Source organism: Staurois parvus, unplaced genomic scaffold, assembly GCF_062004578.1.
Source record: "Staurois parvus isolate SC_StPar_1 unplaced genomic scaffold, SC_StPar_1.0 ptg000597l, whole genome shotgun sequence".
In the NCBI taxonomy this organism is placed as follows: Eukaryota; Metazoa; Chordata; class Amphibia; order Anura; family Ranidae; genus Staurois; species Staurois parvus.
In genome coordinates, this window is record NW_028318393.1 from 3,125,536 (window position 1) to 3,149,228 (window position 23,693).

Genomic DNA, 23,693 nt, shown 5'->3' on the forward strand with positions numbered 1-23,693 from the left:
TAGCAAAATCCAAGTATACCACGTCCACCGCCACCCCTCTGTCCAAGGCTTTGCTCACCTCCTCATAAAAAGAAATCAGATTTGTTTAACAACTTCTGTCTTTCATGAATCCATGATGTCTGTTGCTTAAAATATTTTTTTCCAGCAAGAACTCATCTATGTGGTATTTTATTAAATTCTCCAATATCTTCCCAACCATAGAAGTTAAACTAGCAGGTCTATAATTACTTGGTAAAGATTTTGACCCCCTTTTAAATATTGGCACCACATTGGCCTTACGCCATACTAGTGGTACTATGCCAGTCAAAGAGTCCCTAAAAATTAGAAACAATGGCTTTGAAATGACAGAATGGTGTATGCCATCCGATCCAGGTGCTTTATTCACCTTTATTCTGTCTAAATATTTTTGGATCTTATCAATTGTGAGCCAATGTGGATCATCTGGGTGTCCAATGCACCCACTGAACCTCCAAAATTGACATACAAAGAAAAAAAACTGGTCACCTACCCAGGTCTTTTTAAACCGTGAACATGGAAGGCGTCACAAAGTAAAAAAATCTTTCTTGGTCTACCTGACCTTAGCTTGGTATCAAGAGATCCCCGAACTTTCCACTTCTTAATAGGTGATTTAACGATACTGATTGGCATAGTCAAGGCTTTGGACATCTTCATATGTCCTTTTCCATCCTTTTTATAAAGATCCATTACCTTGTTACGCAAGACTTTTGATCGTTCTTTTCGGATCCCCATGGCTCAGTATCTAGCCTAGTCAGTGCTTCCACGTAAGAGCTAACAAACTCATTAACTATTTGTACACTGACACTAATTGCAATTTAAAAAGCCACAGATGTGGAACATTAACCTCTAATTGACATTTTAATCCGTGTGTGTCACCTTGTGTGTCTGTACCAAGGCCAAACATTCCAGGGTATGTAAACTTTTGATCATGGCCATTTGGGTGATTTCTGTTATTGTTATGATTTAAAAAGGAGCCAAACAACTATTTGATAATAAATGGCTTCATATGATCAGCATTCTTCAATAAAAGCATTTTTTGGCATGATCAGTCATATTTTCAATATCCATTTATATCACAAAATTAAAAACCCATTGGTGATGAAATACCACCCGGAGATAGCTCTATTTGTGCAAAAAAAAAAAAAAAAAAAAAAAGAAGAAGGAGGACATACAATTTTGTTGGGCTACAGTATTGCATTACCAGTTGAAATAGCGCAGTGCTGAATAGCAAAAAATGGTCTGGTCATTCAGGGGAGTAAATCTTCCGGAGGACAAGTGGTTAGCCACTTAACTACTTGCTCTCCAAAAGATTCACTCCCCCTTCCTGACCAGGCCATCTTTTGCGATACGACATTGCGTTACTTTGACAATTGTGCAGTCATGAAACTCTGTACATAAATGAGATTTATCTCCCTTTTCCCCCCCCCACAAATAGAGATTTCTCTCGGTGGCATTTGATCACCTCTGCATTTATTTTTGCGCTATAATCAAGAAAAGACTGACAAATTTTGAAAGAAAAAATATTTGACTTTTTGCTATAAAACATATCCAATGAAAAAACAAAAAAAGTTTTTAAATTTAGTTATAAATATATGCCAAAATGTGTTCTGCTACATGTCTTAGCTAAAAAAAAAAAATCCCAATAAATGTATATTTACGTGAAAGATTTAGCGTCTACAAATGGCGGTTTGTATACCGGAATTTTTTTTTTTTATATACTAGTAATGGTGGTGATCAGTGACTTATAGCGGGGCTGTGGTGGGCATTCTGACACTGGGTGGGAACTGACTAACTGCCACGGACACCAATACAGTGATCAGTGCTAATAAAAAAGCACTGACACTGTACTAATGACACTGGGCAGGAAGGAGTTAACATCTAGGGTGATCAAAAGGTTAACTGTGTGTTAGGGAGTGATTTGTGTACTGTGTGGTGTTTTACGAAGCAAACCTGCTGCTTTCTCTCTTCTGTTCAGAGAGACAAAGTAGCACCCATGCAGACAGGAGAGAAATCTGTGTTTACACACAGATCTCTCCCCTCTCAGCTTCGTTGATTATTACTGAGTTGCAGCCAAAAATTGCCAGCTGGGACCCAGTGATTGACATTCTCAGGAGCCAATAGCAGAGCGGGTAGGGCGGTGCGCTAGCACCCTACCCAGGAGTGCAGAATCATGTATATTTGCGTCCGCAAAATCTGCTATGGGGCAGCGGGCAAGTGGTTAAGGACCGACAGTACATACAGCCACAGCAATGTACCTGTACGTTGCTGGACTCTTCAGGGTACAGGGAACATGCGTGTGCCCCATTCCGCCACCACCAGCTGTGGTTAATCACTGGCGTGATTTTGTCAGCAGGTCCCAGGCAATGGTTTATAGCAGGGACCCGTTTGGCTGTGTCCAATCACAGCCCAGAGCCCTGTGTTGACAATTAGCACAGAGCTCTGTATATAGGAAACAAATCTGTGTCTGGAACAAAGAGATAAGTAAAAAGCAGCTCATACTACACACATTAACACTTGTTAGGCACACACTTAACTCCTTGATTACCTCGAGATGGTAACCCCTTACCAGCCAGTGTCATTAGTACAGTGACAGTGTATAGTATTATCACTGTATTAGTGTCACTGGTGATGCCAGTGTCAGATTGCCTTCCGCACTCACAGTCCCACTATAAGTCACTGATCATTAGTAGTATTAAAAAAAAAAAAAAAAATTCCAGTATATATATATAACAAAGATTGTAGACACTAACTTTCATGCAAACCAATAAATATACCCTTGTTGAGAGGTTTATTTTTTTTTTTAACCAAACATGTAGCAGAATAGATTTTGATCTAAATTTATGAAGAAATTTGATATTTTTTAAAAATTTATTTTATGTTTTATAGCAGAAAGTAAAAAATATATTTAAAAAAACAAAAATTTGGTCTTTTTTCATGTATATAACAAAAAATGAAAAATCAATCAAAATACCACCAAAAGAAAGCTCTATTTGTGTACAAAAATAGGATATAAATTTTGTTTGGGTACAGTGTTTCATGACTGCGCTATTGTCAGTGTAAGTCAGGCATGTCCAAAGTCCGGCCCGCGGGCCATTTACGGCCTGGGGGTCAGTTTAATACGGCCCTCCAACAGCCCTCCCTGCTCTGTGTAATGTGGCCCTCCCACGGCCCTCCCTTCTATGGCAGACAGTCTTCTGCTTCAGAGCAGAGGGCAGTGCGCATGCCTGACTGCGGCGCATTCTCCCTGGTCTGTGTAAATGCGGCTGTCGCACGGCCCTCCCTTCTGTGGCAGACAGTCTTCTGTTTGAGAGCAGTGCGCACGCGTGACTGCGCCGCTCTGGGAGCGACAGAGGGCGGTGACATCAGGGCCGGGCTTCCAGCGTGAAGTGTGTTTCTCTTCCCCTCCCGGCTGCAAGCAGAGACTTCAGCTCCAGCTACCTTTTTCACCCTTCACATTAGTGCAGGTAAGTTTTTTTTTTAATTTATTTTCAATACATTGTGAAAACTCAGCTGTCAGTTGATCTTAATGTTATGAAATGAAAAGTATGTCGTTTGCAATTAACTTGGCATAAAATAATTTATTTGCATTTAATTGTAATGGTTCAAAGAATGTTCGGAAAAATGTTCGGCCCTCCACCATGTTCACTTCATCCAATCTGGCCCTCTTTGAAAAAAGTTTGGACACCCCTGGTGTAAGTAGTGCAGTGCTAAATAACAAAACATGGCCAGGTCATGAAGGGGGTAAAACCTTCCGGGGCTGAAGTGGTTAAACTCCACAGACAATATTCTTGAAATATCTAGACAGGCAAAACTAGGTTTAAACTAAAAAAATCTGGCAGCAAATTAAACATGTAGGCGGTATGGTTGGCCTATATTTTCAATATTCATATTTAGCCCGTGGATTAACATAACTAAAGCATTTTATTCCTTCATCAGTACTTGTACACCCACTTATAAGTGCTGCCCTCAAGGCCTGTCACAAAGTCAATGCCAACACATCATTCTTCAGGTATACTCACTCCTTTGAAAGTAATTCCAGCTCTTCCTCTTCAAGAGTTACTTCTTTCTTAAGTATGCCAACTTTTTTTTTCTTTTTTATTAACCAGCCAACATCTTCATCTCCTGTATAAATATTTAAAATAACACGAATTAGATGTTGCAATATTTCCTTAATGATACTATCACCAGATGCAGCAATGTGTCCTGCACCATATACTTTGCTGCAAATATTAAATGGAAAAAAGAAAATTAATACAGGTACATTAGATTATGGTGCTGCCTTCAGGTGGTTGGACAATGGCAAACAAACCAGTAAGGACAGCCCAGTAGAACCCCTCCCACTCCAAGCATGCCTCAGATTTGTTGCAAATAATAGCAGGAGTGAGTTATAAGAACAGAGGAGAGGGGTCCATGTATCTTAATGTACTTAGTTAGGTTTTTACAGCAAGTCAAAAATCCTATTTACTGAATTGTCAGTTAGGGACACAGTAGAAGTAATTGGGATGTCCAAAATCAGTCCAACTTAAGCTTGGGCAACACAAAAAACAAGGTCTAACAGGCCCACTAAGACCAACAGGTTAATAAAGGTGGCTCAGAGTCTACACAGCCGCCTGCAGACCTTTATGAAGCCTGAACCTCTACATGCAAAAACTAAAAAAAAAACCCCAAAAAAACCAAACAAATGTGAGCAGAAGTGGGTGGCAGCCTTGAAAATCTGGAAAACAAAATGCTGACAGCTTTAAAAAACTGGGAAACAGATGGTTGATGCTGTAAAGTCCAAAAAGCACTAACTGATCTTTGGAATGAGCTTTGACAGGGAACCTAGCTGCAGGGCCTGCGTCAAGGCTGTTCTGTGTACTGCAGTCCTAACTCTAATTTTTAGAGTCTCCCAAGTTAGAGCACATATAGCAGTGAATAGATTAAGGGCAGGTTTGCCAGGGGGAGCCCAGGCTCCAAAAAGACACAGGGATGAAGGGGATGCCCAGCAAGAGCAGAATGGCAGATGAAGGCATCCAGTGCACCCCGAGCATTCAATTCAACCAACTGTACAAAAAGTGGCAACCACCCCAACCTGTAACTAGACTTTGCAGTAAGGTGCACATGGAAGGGCAATACACATCAAAGAATTCCCAGCAGACCTATCAGCTAGCCTGCAAAATAACCAAATTGAACCCATGTTAACAGTTCAAGTTAGAATCAGAATCCTTGGATCAGATGCTCAAGGTATGGAAGTTGATCCTGGCAGTCATGACAGGCTGCAGGGCAAGGCCTGCTAGAGAGAAGAAGAAGTCCTTGACAAAATATATCTTCTAACTCTCTTAGAAAGCTGTTCAAATTTAGAGATGGACATATGGACACTGTCAAAAAACGACCAAAAAAAGAGAACACTTAAAAATATAGGGGCAATATAAATAGACAGAACTCACATTTCAACTCATCCATAACAATAGGGTAAACTCATCATCATCCTCAGCTCAGTGAACAGATGCAGTTGTAGCTGAAGGAAAATCAGAGAAAGACTGTTGAAGGGAGAGTGAAGAAGTAGGCTTGTGATCCCTGTATTCTTTGTTTGCCATGACAGAGATCTTTTCCATAATGCTGACATAGCTGCTGAAAATTCCTCCCTGTGTAAACAGGTGGTGGTGGAGGGGGAGCTAAGAATACTTCCAGCATCATGTGAGCAGTGATTCAGGATACTGGTATCAGAACCTTAGGGAAAACTGCAAAACCCAAAACAATTAGAGGATCCTGAGCTGGAAAGGCCCGAAGGACTGCTACCCTGGCGATCATGGACCACCATGCGACAGAATACAAAGCAACATATTACCATCAAAGGTTACCCCTGGACCAACAGCAGAACAGGAGGACTGAATAGTCAACTGAGACAAAGTTCTGTAGGAGGCCATACAATAAGTAAATGAGACAAAGACAGCAAGGTTTACTCATGGAAAAACAGCAGAGGAGAAGGGAATAATGGTTGCTTGTGACTTGGTCACCATAAGCCACCCAAAGCCCCAATGAAAACCATATGCAAGTGAGATTGTACAAGCAGGGGCTACTCACAGATCAGCCAATGAGAGTACAAGGAGTTAATGGCTGTCTGTGGCTAGGTCATTAAAAGGTTGCCACAAAGCCACCATACAAATAGTATGCAAACAAGATAGTGAGTGAATATAGGGGCTGCTATTGATGACTTTTGAAAATGCTTGGTTTTCTGGTTTTGTATGGCTTCAGTACACCGGTGTCCTACTTTTATGAACAATCATACATCAAATGAATCATAAATCAAAAATCCCCATGTAAATTATTGCTCCAGGTCAGTGATTCAAAAGTATTGAAGCTAAAGCATGACAGCCAGGCAACTAGTCTTTTAATGGAGTAGGAATGGCAGCTTACATATTTCATTAATCACAGGTTTTCTTTAACATTATAGTTGACCAAATCTGCAGCAAGCCCAGCCTACTACCTTCTTGTATAAGACTGGGCATGTCATCAGTTTACTGCAGGCAGGAGGAAGCTTTTTTTTCCCCCAAGGCTAGGTCCACATCTAGGCGTTTCCTGTGTGCTGTAGTTGCACAGGCACAGCAGCCCCCTCATTTGAATTGCCTGATGTACCTAAGGAAAAAACTTAGGAAAAAAAAAAAGTCCCTGCACCTTTTCAAAACCACATGGAAAGCACATGGTGTAAAACACGCTGCAATTTCAGATGCATTGATGTGTTCAGAACAGCGCATTTTGCTTGTGAGTGCCTGCAAGTGTGGGAAAGTGTACAATTTGAACGCATTCCCACATTCACATAAGTGCAAACTTAACCTTAGTCATTCCTCCATCAGTGATCACTCAGGCTGCAAAATTGCATCTTTGCTGCAAATAAATTTCCGCATCAGATAAGATGTTTCCAACTGTGCAAAACTGTACCCTCAACAAGGTGATTGTAGTTGAAGATGTGGTTCGTTTGTAAGTACGCTCTTACATATCTTTTTGTGAATGTCCCAAACTGTAAACCTTCTGGCAACCTGTGCTCCTCATTCAAAAATGTATGGACATCTCACTGCACAATAATCCTGCAGCGATTTTACACAATTTAACTCTCCTATTGCAAAAGCTGTATCACAAATCTTTACTGAAACACTTGCTGAATGCAGCACGGGCAAGCATTCCAACTTATGGAAGCAACCCCCCCAGCAGTTGTCCAATGACTTGCAAAGGTGAATGATATACTGGAAAGATTACTTTTTGTTCCTGACTATAGTGCAAGAAATGAGGAGGAAAGGATTTACCATAATACAAAAGCACAACAATCAAAAAACTCAGAGGGTCTAAACCTTTTCCACTCTACTTTGTGTTCCCAGGGGAGGAGATTTATCGTTTCCTGTCCCTTTGCCCCCTTGCAACCAGAAAACAAAAGAAATCTCTCTAATGAGGTAGTAGTCAGCAATAAAAACTTAGTCAATTTTAATTTTGTCCTGGTGTATCACTGGGTATTAAGAGCACTCTAAAATCTGCTGTATACTCTCTGCTGTTTATGTCAGCTGGGTCATGCACTCATCATTCACCAAAAAGATGCCAAAGGATTATAACATAGTGCAGTATTTATTAAAAATATAAGAACTGCCAATGTACAAAAACGATATCTACTCACATTTGATAGTGCCTTAGAGACCAGCACCATTGTACACAGCTTGTATTAACTGCTACGCCGCTCCATTCATTATTGCCTGTATGTTTTCCAAGAGCCGGATATTCTGCACTGGATGCGCCATAACTAAGGAATCGGAAGTGACGGCAAAGTCCATCTCAACATGTTTCACCAATAAGGCATCTTCAGGAGATTCCCGATACTGTATCCAGGACTTTTACCTGGATACTGTATGAGAATTATTTGTGAATCTATGATCAGAAATATTTTATAAAAATTGATGCTAGAACCACATATTTTAGGATATCCAATGTTAACGGTTTCCCATGAGGTATTGGTAGTGACATCTTTGGACTTAGGAGTACAACTATGACAATAGGGCACATCTATATACAGCTTTTTTTTTTTTACAATCCATTCTTTGCTATTCATGTGGAGAACCTAGTGCACATGCCTAGTCAGTTGCATACACCGTACTGCACTGTCTAAACATCAGTGCATGGAAGGATTTAAAGGTAGTCCATTGAGGTCTCTCAATGGAACATTTTAGCACATGTACAGTAATGTGCCCAGCTAGCTAAGAAAAGAAGTCAACCAAGCCTTAAAGCGGAATTCCACCCAAAAGTGGATGCTCCACTTATTTGTCTCTTCTCCCCCTCCGCTGTCACATTTGGCACTTTTTTGGGGGGGGGGGAGCAGGTACCTGCTCCCACTCCTGGCTCAGTTCACCGCAGCTGAAGTTCACCCCTCCCCCCACCAGGAAACTCTACAGGTCCCAGAGGACTGCGGCCCATTCACAAAGCACAGCGCACTTTGTGCAGTAGGGAACCGGCTTCACTGCTGGTTTCCCCAAGTCAAAAAAAAATCGTCTCAGGACGAGGACACTGCTGGATGCCTGGAAAGGTAATTGCCCGAATATTAAAACTCAGCAGCTACAGTATTTATAGCTGCTGACTTTTAATTTTTATTGGCGGGGGGGCTAGAACTCCGCTTTAAACATTAAACTTGAAACTAGAAAACATCTGATCAAAAAGGTTTCTCTAGTGAAGGGCCCATTTACTTACCATGCTCATGTACAGGCACAGACCTCTTTAACGCCGCTTCTCACAACTACCTGAGTTCATGGACACACTTAGTGAGTAGAGTCAGAGATAGTTAGGAACAGGGGAGGACAGACCATTTGGAAACTCGGGCTCTGCCCGAGGGTCCGGGGTCAGTAGGGGGCCCCATGAGATGCCCCTGGTACCTTTTTCATAGGTTTTTTTGATTTTGGGCAAGGACACAGGGGCCCCATGATCCTCTATGGCCCGGAGGCCCCATGAGTTGTCCGTCCGCCCCTGGTTGGGAAAGTTATCTGCGGTAATTTGAGCTGCCCTCCATTGTCAGTATCAGTGTATGGGCAGCTGAGCCAGAATGTAATAGCACGCAGTTTCTCCAGAAAATCTAGTTATTGTGTGGAGCACCTCCTCAATTGCTATCAAAGTACTTCAGTTATAGTGGGCTTGCCATTTGTCCTTAGATCACATGCGTTACCGTGTCTACACTGAATCATCTTCATAAACAGCATCCTTCTCAGTAAAATTCAAAGTAGCTGTGGTCTAAGCAATTTTACTGAAGTAGTGATTCTGAGGTACACTCTGTTATAGAGTCTTATAGATACTTTGCTATGTAGCAATATGCTGCCCAGACAGGGTCACAGAGACTGTTGTGAAGAGTCCATGCTTGCACAGTTTTCAGCTTTTCATGTTTCAGATTCTGAAGTGTATGCATGACCTTTGCTATTATGCATTATTGCTTCTACCGCTGCACTTGCTTAGTAAACTACAAGCTACAGTTACTTCCCGTCTGATGATTTTGCCAATTAGCTATTCTGCTAAAGCTGGCAACTACAAACAGGTCAGACAATAGTGACAGGAGTGGCGTGACAGTGTGCACCCCCTAGTACTACTCCATAGGAAAGTAGGCAACCCCCTTCATTCCTGAGATCCCATCCATTTAGCAAAACAGGCCTGGCCTTTAATGTCCTAGAATGAGAAGCAAGAATTTTAATCTTGCACCTCCCCATGGAAGATCAGGATTCCTATGGGGGATCACAGGGCCCACTTGGTTGGCAGAAAGAAGAGGGTAAAATAATCCAGTCTGCAAAATGTACATGAGAAGGGTACCCTGCCAGGGGCTTTTCCCTGGCAAGATACCCTCCCCATTTTGAGGGCATGTGGCTTGGTATGGTTAGATCAATTACATTGACATACTTTGGACATTTCAGGTTAGTTATGTGCCATTTGTGTACATGTAGAAGTGGGTAAGGAATGCCCCTGGTGGAAGTTGATTGGGAGTTAGTGGGCGAGAGTGACAAAACCCAAGCTCATCCTCAGTTTTTAAAGAATAGGCTCCTATAGATTTCAGCGTGGATCAGATTCATCATTCAAACTTTGTTATGTTGGCATACTTAACCCTAATCCAAACCCCATGCATTTGGCTCATAACTACGTTTCTAATATGAAAAGATTTCATTGGAATGGAAACGACATGCAATATGAGCTCAGAAACTCCAGGTGTAATGTCAGTACATTAAATTAGTGTGCCTGCAGGGCAGTAGTGACTGACTAGATGTCATGAGCCATAATGTACAGTAACCAGTCATGGTATTATAAGACACAAAAAGGATAGATAACAATCCTTGACTAAATGTGAAAAACGTGTCTACTGTATAACCACGAGAAACTTTCCAAAGAGTCATACCACACAATAGAAGCTGAAGAGCCAAACTGGATCAGCAATAGGAGAAGGGAATGGGAACATTACCTGCATAATTCTGAACGGAAAAAGGGCGTGAGCACAAAACCAAGTGAATAAAAAAAAATTAAACATGAAAAAAAGGAAAGGAGAGAAAGAGAAGATCAGGCTTAAAGGCTTAAGGGGGGCAGGCGAGTAATGGAGGAAGAGAGTGCATGTTGAGAAGGGGAGACAGACGATGGAAGTAAAGGGAGGGTGGGGGGATAAAGGATGTTGAGGGAATGGAAATGCCCTCAGAAACTGTTGTAAAGTATCAATGTGTGGCAAGAGGCAGAGGTTAATTCAGGATTGGGAGCCAGCCTCAGAATCTCAGAGTTGAAAAAGACATCGAGGTCTGTTGTAAGGGGGGGGTAATTAAGCCATGACTGCCAGATCAAAAGGCAATTCTTCATTAACAAAAGTGCCCTGTACATGTGATTTGACCTCTGTTAAGTTAAGTGAAGAATGGGGATATCCATGCTTAGACAGTAGTTTGACTTATTTGGTGAAGATTAAATCAACAATATTGAGTCTTCTTTTGACTTTTCACTACTTTTAAAAAGAAAGATAGAAGCAACCCCAAATTGAAGTTCCACAAACTGTTACAAATGACCATAGGATGTCAGGAGTAGAGTCACACAGGTCTGGACACACCCATGGCCATCATAAGTGGGAAATCAATAAACCCAGTTGCAATCAAAAAGAAAACTCCATGGCATGAGCACCCCAGCTCCAGATCGTTATCTGCACTGAAACACAGATAGGAATACTCCTCAGAAAGAAAAAAGGAGGGGATGCTCACTCATAGAGAAGGAAAACACTACCTTGGTGGAGGCCAAGGGCACTATTCAAATGTTGGGGCTGTGAAGTCCTCTGAGAGATGGCCCCAACCATGCACAAAGGAAGCGGGTCAAGCTAGAGTGCCCTGCTGCCTGTTAGTCAAACAGCAGGGTGGCAAAGTGTACTGAGTCCCTATACAAGAACCAAAAGATTCTCGCAGTGGTCCAACATGGTACGGTATCAGTTAGAATCCATAACACCCCCCCCCTTTTTGTTTTGTTCTCCCTTCTGTTATTGTAAGCTACTCTTCTGCCTAGTACTGGGATTGAGTTATGTTGCGGTCTAGCCAGATATGATTTCTAGATAGTTTATTCATTTTATGCTTGGGAACACAGAGTACTCCTATACGTTTGCTAATAATGCACCTACTTGGGTGGTGTTAGATTTACCTTTTCTTATTTGACTCATGTGTTTAGGTTTATATTTTCTTCATGCCTTTGGTCATATGTAGATGGAAATATGCACGCCCCCAGGTAGTGATTGTATCCTGGGCTTTTGTACTTGCTGGAAATTTCCAAAAAAAGAAATGACATTAAAATATAAAGAAAAAAAAAAAAAGAATCCATAACTTTTCTACTCTGACTGCTCCCTGGGACAGCATTGGGCAAACTGGCCCCACTGATGGCTGAGTTTGTCCTCAAGGAGAGACACAGAGCTCTAAAAGTTTTATGGTTGTTGTTACTTTGAGTAATATGCCTTGATGGTCGGCAGGAAAGAACCAAAAGCATGCTGGAGAACAAATACTACCACTGCTACAAAATGAATGCAGAAGAAGTTACATTACTCAGTTATAAGCATTAGGGAGTCTATTACATAAGAGGTCAGAGGTGTGCCCTGCCAGCCAGAAGATAAATAAAATCATACCCTCACTCCTCTATCAAAAAGTCAAGTAATTGCTAAAACAAATAATGCAACAAGGAGTAATTGAAGAAAGCAAGAGACTATGGCAGCTCCAATTATCTTGGTAGGGAAGAAGGGCACCCTCTGCTATCGTGTGGATCATATGCAACTGAAGTCTCTTACGACAAGGGAAGCCTATCCGCTTCCACAAATTGAGGAATCCCTTGTCACCCCAGGACAGGAGAAAATTCTTCTCCATGTTAATCTGCCAATTCCTGCTGGCAGGATCTGTTTCCAAGATAGACTGGCTGAAGTCTGCTTTTACTAATCCCATAGGATTGTGCCAGTTCAAAATCATGTCCATAATGCTGAACAATGCGCCCACCACATTCTAGAGGGCAGTGGAACACACTCTTGGGGACACCATGTAGATTGTATTCTGATCTATCTAGAAGATGAACACTTAGATACTGTCTTGATCTGGCTGCACCAGTAAAGGCTGAAGCTCAAACCCAAGAAAGTGCCATTTTTTCAAGTGTGAGATTGAGACAGACCATAAAAGCCATACAGGGATGGAAGACTGACTGAAGTTAGATTTTTCTTCTAGGGCTGGCAGGATATTATCAGAATTTAAGAAAGCACTACACTCATCACGCTGACTGACTGAAAAGCTCCTATACAAAGTAGACCAGAAGAGAGGGGATTGTACAGTAAAGTGGAATGGGGAGCAGAACAAAAAAAGCGGGCATTTGATAAAAACGTGAGCTTCTATGTGAATAATAAATCTTAACAAGTGCTAATTGTGAATCGCCTGCACCGAACACATACTAGTGTGTCAAAACATAAAAAAAAAAAAAAACCACAATGTGCCACGCTTCACTTTAAAAAGTGTGTACACAATCACGAATATTTGATACATATCCAAATATATAAATGAATAAAAATTTTAAAAAAATATGAATATAGAAGTGCAGCGCTAAAATCACACAAAATATATATGGAGGTGGAACAATAAAGTGCAGCATATATAAATAGATGGATAAATAGTTTTGATTATATAAAAAAAACAAATAGCAACAATAAATAAAAGTTTGCAAGTAGAAAGTGCTGATCAGTGCAATAAAGTGCAAAATAGTGAATGTCCGTGACTGTATATATAAAAAATGATAAATATTATTCATCCCGCATTTGTAATTCATAAAAACGTCTTTATGTTGATAATGTGCAAAAATCGCCAACTGCAGAGCATGAATGTGTGAATATTCACATATGGAATCCACCACCTTGAATGGATGTACACTCACCAGAAGATATATAATAAAAAGGCATGCATCATATCATGCCACATCTGGGGGTGCAGTGGCAGTCAAGGGGTTAATCCTGCTGTATCATCCGGGTATAGGTAGAAGGGAAGTTCCTTGTCCTAAGGAAATAGCTTGTCCATATTAACGATCAAGTCCAGTTCACATACAATTTTCAAAACATTTATCCAACGTTTCCACGAAAACCTGAATGAGGTCAAGAATGCCCAGTTCATTTTCAGAGGAATCCACACAGAACACAAAGTACAGCGTGGCATAATGGTGATAAATCAGCTTGTATTCAGACCCACCAATTAAACTTTCTCCTTCCAGAAAATTACAGACATTGTCATCCCACTTGGACACCAGATGAAAGATCTCCCGGATAACCTGCTGCTGCGTGTCTTCTGGCAAGAGTTGTTAGAATCGAATAAAGCGCAGCTTGTGGTCTGTAATTTCCTCTGCACTCTGATTTTGCACATTATCAACATAAGGACATTTTTATGAATTACGTATGCTATATGAATAATAATGTATAATTTTGATATATACAGTCAGGGACTTTATTCACTATTTTGCACTTTATTGCACTGATCAGCACTTTCTACTTGTGAACTTTATTGTTGCCATTTGTTTTTTTAATCGGCAAAGCTATTTATCCATTTACAGTATATATTCTGCAGTTTATTGTTCCACCTCATATACAGTGAAGGAAATAAGTATTTGATCCCCTGCTGATTTTGAATGTTTGCCCACTCACTAAGAAATGATCAGTCTAAAAATTGAATGGTAGGTGTATTGTAACACTGAGAGAAATGCATTTCTTTTGAATTTGTCGTTGCCATTCTGTCTAACAAATTATGAACGGATTTGCATGTTCATGAGGGAAATAAGTATTTGACCCCTATCAGTAAGCAGGATTTCTGGCTACCAGGTGTCTTTCATACAGGTAACAAGATGAGATTAGAAGCAGTCTTTTAAAAGGAGTGCTGCTAATCTCATTTTGTTAACTGTATAAAAGACACCTGTCCACAGGAGCAATCAAACAGTCAGATTCCAAACTATCCACCATGGCAAAGACCAAAGAGCTGTCCAAGATTGTAGACCTACACAAGGCTGGACTGGGCTCCCAAACTACCGCCAAGCAGCTTGGTGAGATGGTGAGAACAGTTGGTGCAATCATTCGCAAATGGTAGAGACACAAAACAAATTTCAGTCTCCCTAGGTCTGGTGCACCATGCAAGATCTCACCTCGTGGAGTGTCAATGATCATGAGAACAGTGAGGAATCATCCCAGGACTACACGTGAGGATCTTGTCAATGATCTTCAGGTAGCTGGGAGGACTGGTTGAAAGTGTTGTGGTCAGATGAGACCAAAATCGAGCTCTTTGGTATCAACTCAACTTGTCGTGTATGGAGGAGGAGGAATGCTGCCTATGACCCCAAGAACACCATCCCAACTGTCAAACATGGTGGTGGAAACGTTCTGCTTTGGGGGTGTTTTTCTGCTAAGGGGACAGGAGAGCTGCACCGCATCAAAAAGGGACGATGGACTGGGCAATGTACTGTCAAATCTTGAGTGAGAACCTTCTTCCCCCAGCCAGGGCATTGAAAATGGGTCGTGGATGGGTGTTCCAGCATGACAATGACCCAAAACACACGGCCAAGGCAACAAAGGAGTGGTTCAAGAAGAAGCACAGTCTCCAGACCTTAATCTAATTGAAAATCTGTGGAGGGAGCTGAAAGTTCGAGTTGCCAAACGTCAGTCATCAAACCTTAATGACTTGTAGAGAATCTGCCAAGAGGAGTGGGCCAAAATCCCTCCTGAGATGTGTGCAAACCTGGTGGCCAACTACAGGAAACGTCTGACTTCTGTGATTGCCAACAAGGGATTTGCCACCAAGTACTAAGTCATGTTTTGTGAAGGGGATTAAATACTTATTTCCCTCATGAACATGCAAATCAGTGCATAATTTGCTAGATATGCATTTCTTTTGAATTTTTTGCTGCTATTCTGTCTCTCAGTGTTACAATATACCTACCATTCGATTTTTAGACTGATCATTTCTTTGTGAGTGGGAAAGCATTCAAAATCAACAGGGGATCAAATACTTACTGCTTTCCTTCACTGTATATTTTGTGTGATTTTAGCACTGCACTTCTATATTCATATTGTCGTTGGGATGGTTACCTATACCTTAAGTGTTAGCTGCTCTTATATTTCTCCTTATTATTTCTCGCTTGCGTATTTTGATTACAAAAATAAATACAATTGTGCATCCAGTTATATATCAAAAAATATAGAAAAAGTGAATGAACCAATGAGGATTTTCAACAACAGTGTCCATATGATGGCTATAATCAGTCAAAAAAATCCATATAGGAGTTTCTTCAAACGTGCAAACTTTACTTACGAAGAAAGATATTCGTGCTTGACAAGGGACTTAAATTCACACCTAAAAATAGCCTCAATAAATTTGACACTTATGTAAATATCCAAAAATTTGTCAGAAATTCGAATATTAAAAAACATAATGCTCTACAACCACAGGTACCCTCAACACAATTCGATGAGGGCATGAAAGTGCATCACACACTACTTAAGAATAAATCCATCTTTAACCCTATCCCCACAGATAACAGGTACAATGATATGTTTAAAAAACTACTAAATGTAAAAAAGGGGCAATACAAGTAGCGATATGGGCTTTAAGGAAATACTACACACACACACTCAGAAGTTTATTATTAAAATGTTTAACATTCTGCTTAAAAAGCATAACTACTTCTGGTATAAAAGGAGAATATTATCTACAAACAATGGGAGTAGCTATGGGCGCAAAGTTTGCTCCCAGCGTAGCGAATTTATTTTGGTCAATGGGAAGAACAGATGGTATTTGACAGCAAGAAAAAAGAAATTGTACTGTATAGAAGATTTATAGATGCTCTGATAATTATTTGGGAAGGTGATATGAGCAAGCTACAGAAATATTTTTAAAATAATGAATCAGAGTAACAAAGATATAAAATTAAGTTGGGACATTAGTAATACTAATATACATTATTTGGATATAAAAGTTATTAAGGATAACAACCTTTACACTAAAACATATTTTAAGAATACTGCTAGAAATGGTTATATTCCTGCAACTAGTTGTCACTTTACACCTTGGCTCACCAACATCCCCAGAGGGCAATTTATGCACATCAAAAGAAACTGCACAAATATGTCTGACTATGCCACACAGAGTCAGATTATAACAAATAGATTCATCCAGAAAGGTTACCCATTAGCAGATATTGAGAGAGAAAGAATAAAAGTAGGAGAAAGACAGAATATCCCTACTACAGGATAAGGCACCCACTGAAAAAGAAAAATTTGATGTACCAGTGGCGTTAGGATACAAACACACAATACGAAGCAGTAGATCGCATCATAAGTAAACATTGGAGCAAATTGAAACATGACAAACATTTAAAACACAATGCCCCAAACTTATATATAAGAGAGCTCTTAACTTAAGGGACAAGTTGGTCAAAAATATCAGAGCCTCCCTCCTCCAACACCACCCCACGTTTTTCCAGGGAACAGGATTTATTGCATGTGGGAAAGGTTATAGTTGCAGTAGAGTTAAATATAAAATTCCAAAAGAAGGAGATCATCTTTCCAAACTCCAAGGACAGGAAAGGAATACAGTATAAAACAATTTATATCCTGTGAGACCAAAGGAGTGGTGTATGCCCTTAAATGCCCCTGCAACCTCCTATATATTGGTAGAACAAAAAGAGCTTTAAAAGAAAGAATAAAAAGAACATGTATATAACATTAATAGGGGATATAAACATAACCATCTATCGTTACACTTTTGGACTAAACATAATAAAGATTCTAGCTTGTTGGAATTCTGGGGTATAGAAAAAAACATACCACTCACTGGAGAGGAGATAAAGTAAGGGAACGCAGTAAAAAGGAATCAAAATGGATACATGAAATGAACACTTTGGCTCCAATGGGTCTCAATAAGGAATTTAACTTAACATGTTTTATAAGGAATATATAGTGATATGGGCAATTTTATTATGGAGTCCAGATGAATACTACTGTCACTTTATATTATCTAATATTGCTTTCATGTATAATATTCACATGTGGAGTGGTTGGTTTAGATCAGGTTCAGCCCACTGCCGGATAGTAATAGAGCTATAATATAGAGCAATTTTTAAATATTTAAAAAAACCCACACAAACTATGCCCCTTGATCCTATAGACCCACGGTAATTTTATTTCAATTTAATCACACTTTAAATATATAATAATTTAAGAACATTTAATATTTTTAACTTCGCACAGGTGCATCATGCCATTTGATACAATATTTTTATTTTATTTAATCTATGCCTCATTTTATGTAATATATAGTGCCATAATTGTTGTTAATTGCTGGTTTATAGACCGTTTTGCAGGAATGTGCTTGAAATAGTAGTAGACACTATGCCATTAACCTGGCGAGGGAGCAAATTCACCTAAGGTTACCAATAGGCAGGTATATTATCAAATAGCTTTTATTAAATAACATATATACACATAGTTGTAAATGGTTAACATTTTAGAGCTGCACCGATTCAAAAAACATTGCTGTAAAGTAACTGAATATACGATGTTAGGATCTTCAGTAATATGGCCCCTGCCAGCCATCCTACAAACCTATAATAAATGACAGGATGATCACAATAAATATGAGGTGTTTGACATATGTATCATGTTCTGATTTTATGTTCTGTTTTGATTTTATGTAAATGTTATTGTGAACGTAATAATTTGCAGTTTTGTGGAATATTTTAAATGCATTTGTGTACTGAAACTGGCGGCCGGCGGTTAAACTGTGCCTTACTATGCCTCTTAACATAGCCAAACCTTTTCCATTTATCACTGTATATTCAGATTAGACCATGTGGGGCATAAAATACAGCAGAACGGCAGCCAGCGACACAACACACGGATATGGAGTATCACCTCGAGGCGGTCTCCTTGCCTGGCGACAACAAAAAGGCGTGGACGTGCCCCTATAACACGTTTATGCAAGTTATTCGCACTTAATATTTTTTAAGAAGCACAGGATATTATGCGCTAAAGCAAAGTTTGAACGTTTAAAGAAACTCGTATGAAGTTTTCTTTTGACTGCTTATAACAATCATATGGACACTTTTGAAAATCATTGGTTCATTCACGGTTTCATTTATTTTGATATATAACTGGATGCACAATTATATATATTTTTATTCATTTATATATTTGGATATGTATCAGAAATATTAGTGATTGGGTACACACTTTTGAAGTGAAGAGCAGCACATGGTTTTTGAAAAGAGGGCATTTGACTTCCTAAAGCAGCAGCTATTGTTGGTTCCAGTGCTGGCCTTTGTAAATCTTTTTTTTCCTTTCAAATCTGGCTAAGAACCAACAACAACCAACTCAGAGCCTGGGGGCCAAACTTTCACAAGTACATAACAGCCTGGAAAGGGTCATCCCCCTATATTAGTTAAAGCCTACATTTGAATGGAAGAAACCCTACAAAAAACTACAGCTCCTTTAGGTTGTGGCATTTGGATTTGATTTGGAAAGTCACTCAACACTTTTCGGAGTACCTGACAGGAGATAGGTTCAAGGTCTCTGCAGAAAACAATCCATTGGTGTATCTCCAAATATATACATTTAGGCAGGCTGCCTAAAAATTTTGCTCCAAAGTGCTGATGAAGTTTGAGTTGTCCTTGTGAAACCCTATCATGGTATTCAATAGCAAGGCCTAGATGTAGAGGATGACAACAGAAATCTCTGATGTGACTAGAGGAAGGTCTAAGAGTAGTCAAGGTTAAAAGATATGGTAAAACCCAACACTTATGCGTTTCTGCCCAAAATGGACCCCATTCATAGCTGGCTAATGAACTATTGAGTTAGTGGTCCCATCTCATCCTGAGACAATTCCCCATGAATTATTAGTGACCTGGCAGGTTGTACTGTCAAGAGCCCACACACTTTCTGCGACAGAACAAATCCCCACTGGCTTGTCCACTAATCATTTTCTTGGTTCAGGAGACAAGCCATTTGTGTGGGTCACTTCCAGTTGAAGGAGGCTGAGGCTAGGATTCCACCTTTGAGTTGATACACATCTGTCCCACTGGAAATACTGACCATCAACTTTCTTACACTTCACCTATCAGAAGACAGAGACCATTATGTCCTAGTTATGGTGGACCACCTAAGTTTGTGGTAGCTGTAGAGATCAGTGGCCAGACCACCAAGGCCAACCCCCAAATGTTGTGGAAGCACTATCAAGAGAAAAAAGGAACCCAACAAAAACCAAACCACCTACACTGTAGACTGACTTATCAAACCCACAGAGATGTGTATAAGGGGTTTTCGAAGAACCTGTCAAAGTTCATGAGCTACAAATGTCTTAGCCACCAGAAGTTCCATGGTGACTGCCTCCTGCTCTTCCATCATTATCTCCAAAACTCCTAGGAAAAACAATGAAGACTGACAATATTACACCACCTATTGTTCACCCAGCTCTGGTACAGGCTCCCGCTGTGGGGCCCTCTGAACCACCATCTTCTGATGTGCCTAAGCACAGATGCATGGCCTCTTGTCCCGGAAGATGGAACCAAGACTCAGATCCTGAGGCACTCCCAGAGACCCAACTTCAGGGGACCTCCTGTACAAGATGAATCTGAAGGGTCTGCAAACTTGCCAGAGACACCAAGTTCAAGTGGGGAGGTACAGCGGAGTACCCATTTACCCACCACACTCATATGCAGGCACAGGCCCCTTGAACTCCTTTTCCCACAATTCCTTGGGTCCTTGGCCATATCCAGGGAATATTCATCCCTAAGCTTTCCTTTAATAGCTCAGAAAGACAAGCCTAATGAGGCAGGGGTAGTAGGAAACGTTATTTGCAGCCAGGTGAGGTACTGTCAGAACTAGCATGTGGGCAGCTTGGCAAGAGCCTAAATCACACACAGGGTCGTCAGAAGTCTACTGTGATGATCCCCTCCCTTATTGCCACCAGAGTACTCCAATTCCAGTGGTGTGAACCTTTGGCTTTGGACCTTAGATACCTCAGACACTGATGTGAAGAGTCCATGTTTGCAGTTTTCAATATTAGATTCTGCAGTGCATGCATGTCTTAAGCCACTCAGAACCTATTTTGTATTATTGCTTCCAGATTTGCACCTGTTTAGTAAACTACATAATACAGTTACTCCATATCAGATCATTCAGCCAGTTACCCATACTGTTAAATCTCTCTAAATTTGAAACTAATGTGGTAGGGAGGTCATAGGGGGTTAGTTAGAGGGGGGAAGGTATATTTTAGATCCTTTGAACAGATGTGACCCAGAAGAAAGAAAGAAAGTAGTAGTGGAAAAAAAACAAAAAAAAACAAAAAAAAACCACAACAAACAAAAAATCATGGTGGCTAAGACCAACAAAAAAAGCAGACACATGATGTAAATGTTACGTTTTGTTTCCAAATCCCGTTACACAGAGGAACAATGCTGACAGTATTACTCAAGCGGTGTCTGTGTCAACATCCAGAAAAACATAAGCAGTTACTTGCTGTCTTAGTGTGTAACTAGAAGCACTTTTCACACATGACATCAGAACGGGTTTAAAGCTGTGGAAACACATTGAACATAAAAGTTGTTTGAAAACAAGAAATGACACAGATAAACCCACAAGTATTCTATTCAAAACTATCTGCAAATAAATAAAACAAACAAATCTAGGGTGATGCTGATCTCAGGTCCACCTCACTACTTCTGAAGGCTGTCACCAGATGGATGTCATGCTTCTTGGTAGATAAAAGATGTCAATATACTTTGTCAAGTTACTTAGTGATTTACACACCTCTGAGCTCTGACAGCTATTGTTCATAAGAAGGGCAAGCCTATCTATATTGTTTTTAGGATAATTCCATCTAATACTGGTATTTCTGTTTATAGTAGATTCTAGAGTGTAATATTCCAACAGGAGAAGTTGAACATCAAAGATAGAAGAAATCAAGCTAGAATATTGTCACCTCAAGAGTCTCCAAAAGATGCATGAAAACAGCAACCAACCAACCATTCTATAGGCTTTATCAATAGCTGAAAAATCACTTTCAGAAAGAAGGATCTTTATGTGGTTTCTTAATCATTTTCACTCAAGTTCTCATAACAGTACTTCCCTAAACTGTACAGTACCTTTATGTTTCAATCAATTAAATGTTTTAAACAAAGGCCATATGTTTTGTACAACTAGGTTTAAACGAAAGTGCACAAAATGCTTTACACGCAGATCTCTTAACGCTGGACACCAGACCTTGAACTGCATACAGATTAGCTTTTGTAATTGTAGATTCCACAATTAATAGGGTGTACATTAACTAATGGCATCTTTATGTGGATATTATAGCCGACCTTCACTCAAATACCTTTACTCTAACTCCCCCCCCCCCCCTTTCTGTTATACATGTAAAAAGGTTTTGTTTTTTTTTGGGGGGGGGGGCAGCAAGTACCTTTAACACTGCACTCTTACAATTCCCCCCATTGCTGCTGACTTAATTTTGGGACAGCAGGGTGGAGTTCCCTTTTATAAAAAAAAAAACCTTCATGGCATTGCTTTTACTTTCAATGACTGTTTTTCTATTTTCTTGTTGAGTGAGACACTGGTGATGTAACTGTAGCCTAATAGCTGCATCCTGAGAAGTTCCCATCCTATGTTCCACAACACAGACCCAGAGTTTGATTCAGAGTACCAAGAAGCAAAAGGCGAGATGGACTTATTTGCCCTTAATAAGTATGGCCACCATGAAAAGGATGGAGAGTTAAAAGGGGAAAAAACAAAACCACAAAAAAAAGCCTGCAATTTTCTGTAAGTATCTGTTTGTAGATTTCCATTACTTAACTATTTTAACTAACTATACCTATTTTGTCCTGAAATGAATACAAGCTCAGTTCTAGCACTCAGAGCCAGGTGAGGAAGAAATGGAGCGGTTCCCAAAATCCAATGTAGCTAGGTGCTGGGCTACAGCAATATGAAGGAGACAATACCTTTTAGTCTTCTCTCCTTCTACTAAGGTACTGATGTTATGCTGCACCATTCTGTTAGGGCCAGCAGGGGAGAGCAAGCCCAGACACTTCTATGGAGAGTACTAAGAATCCCAGGAGATTTAGTTTGAGACAGCAGCCATATAATGGGGGCCAAAGGACTCCTTACACTACAGATTTAAAATAGGCACTGTGCAGTAGGAGGCATCATATCACCAGAGGCTTCCAAGAAGAGACTAACGGGGCCCCACCCCCTTCTAAACTGGGACTGGTGAGAGGGCTATTCGCCGACTACTGATACTGCTATCAGGGACTGAGCCACTGAGAGCAGGACACCAAGTATACCCAATCTATACTGCACCCACACTGCACTTTTTACCACACTTATTCCAAACTTAACGGAACCTATACCATTCCTATACCTCATTATACTGATCCTTTACCGCATCTCAACCAAATCTACCTTGCACCTGTACCATACCTATACTGCATGCAGGTTAACTTTGGATGTTGTTAAGTGCACCATCGCTCTTAAAGAGCCCCAACAATAGCCAGCAGAAGAACATCTCAAAAGGACTGCCCTTCCATAATAATTATTTTGCAAGTCCCCTTTGTTCCCCTCATCTACTATTCTCCTTTTCTTTTGGACAATGCATATCCAGTCAGCCTAAGACTAGCATCGCTGTTCTAAATGTGCTCTGGCAGTATAATTCCAGCAATCAGAAGATTAAACTTTACTACTGCTCACTGCTGAACTTGAAGTGGCCTTGCTACTGTTTATGCTGATCTGGATGCCAAATGTCATCTTATGCCAAGTCCTTACTTTTAATCACTTTCTATGCTAAATTGTTTTACTATTATTAATGCGTTTTATGCTTGCCTAGTTATCAACCATATTGGGTGATAACACATTACGTTTGCCTTTACTATCTGGTTTGGTCTGTTTTATATAGCATTTGTACTGGGTACTAGGTTTTACCTTCAGTGATTTCCTGTGATGTTATATGTTTTACACTCAACCTGGTGTGTTAGAGGTGCTAAAATTCTTGAAAATGGTCAAGGCAAAGAAGGATCCATCCTAATCAGCAGCTCTTACAGGGGTAACACTACACCAGTATAAAAGCATAGACATTATAGAGGAGCAGAAAAAAACACTGTCAACACTTTGCTCGGGCATATAGTCCTCAAAGTCC

General features: G+C 40.2%; 1 protein-coding gene across 1 annotated transcript in view; it reads right to left on the reverse strand.

Moving 5' to 3' along the window:
• The window catches only part of PLA2G4A (phospholipase A2 group IVA), a 237,517-nt gene that overhangs the window by 171,176 nt on the left and 42,648 nt on the right, over positions 1 to 23,693 (reverse strand). Inside the window, exon 2 of the mRNA XM_089692650.1 lies at positions 4,038 to 4,140. The gene's annotated coding sequence lies outside the window, so the exon portion shown is untranslated. The remainder of the gene's footprint in view (positions 1 to 4,037; positions 4,141 to 23,693) is intronic.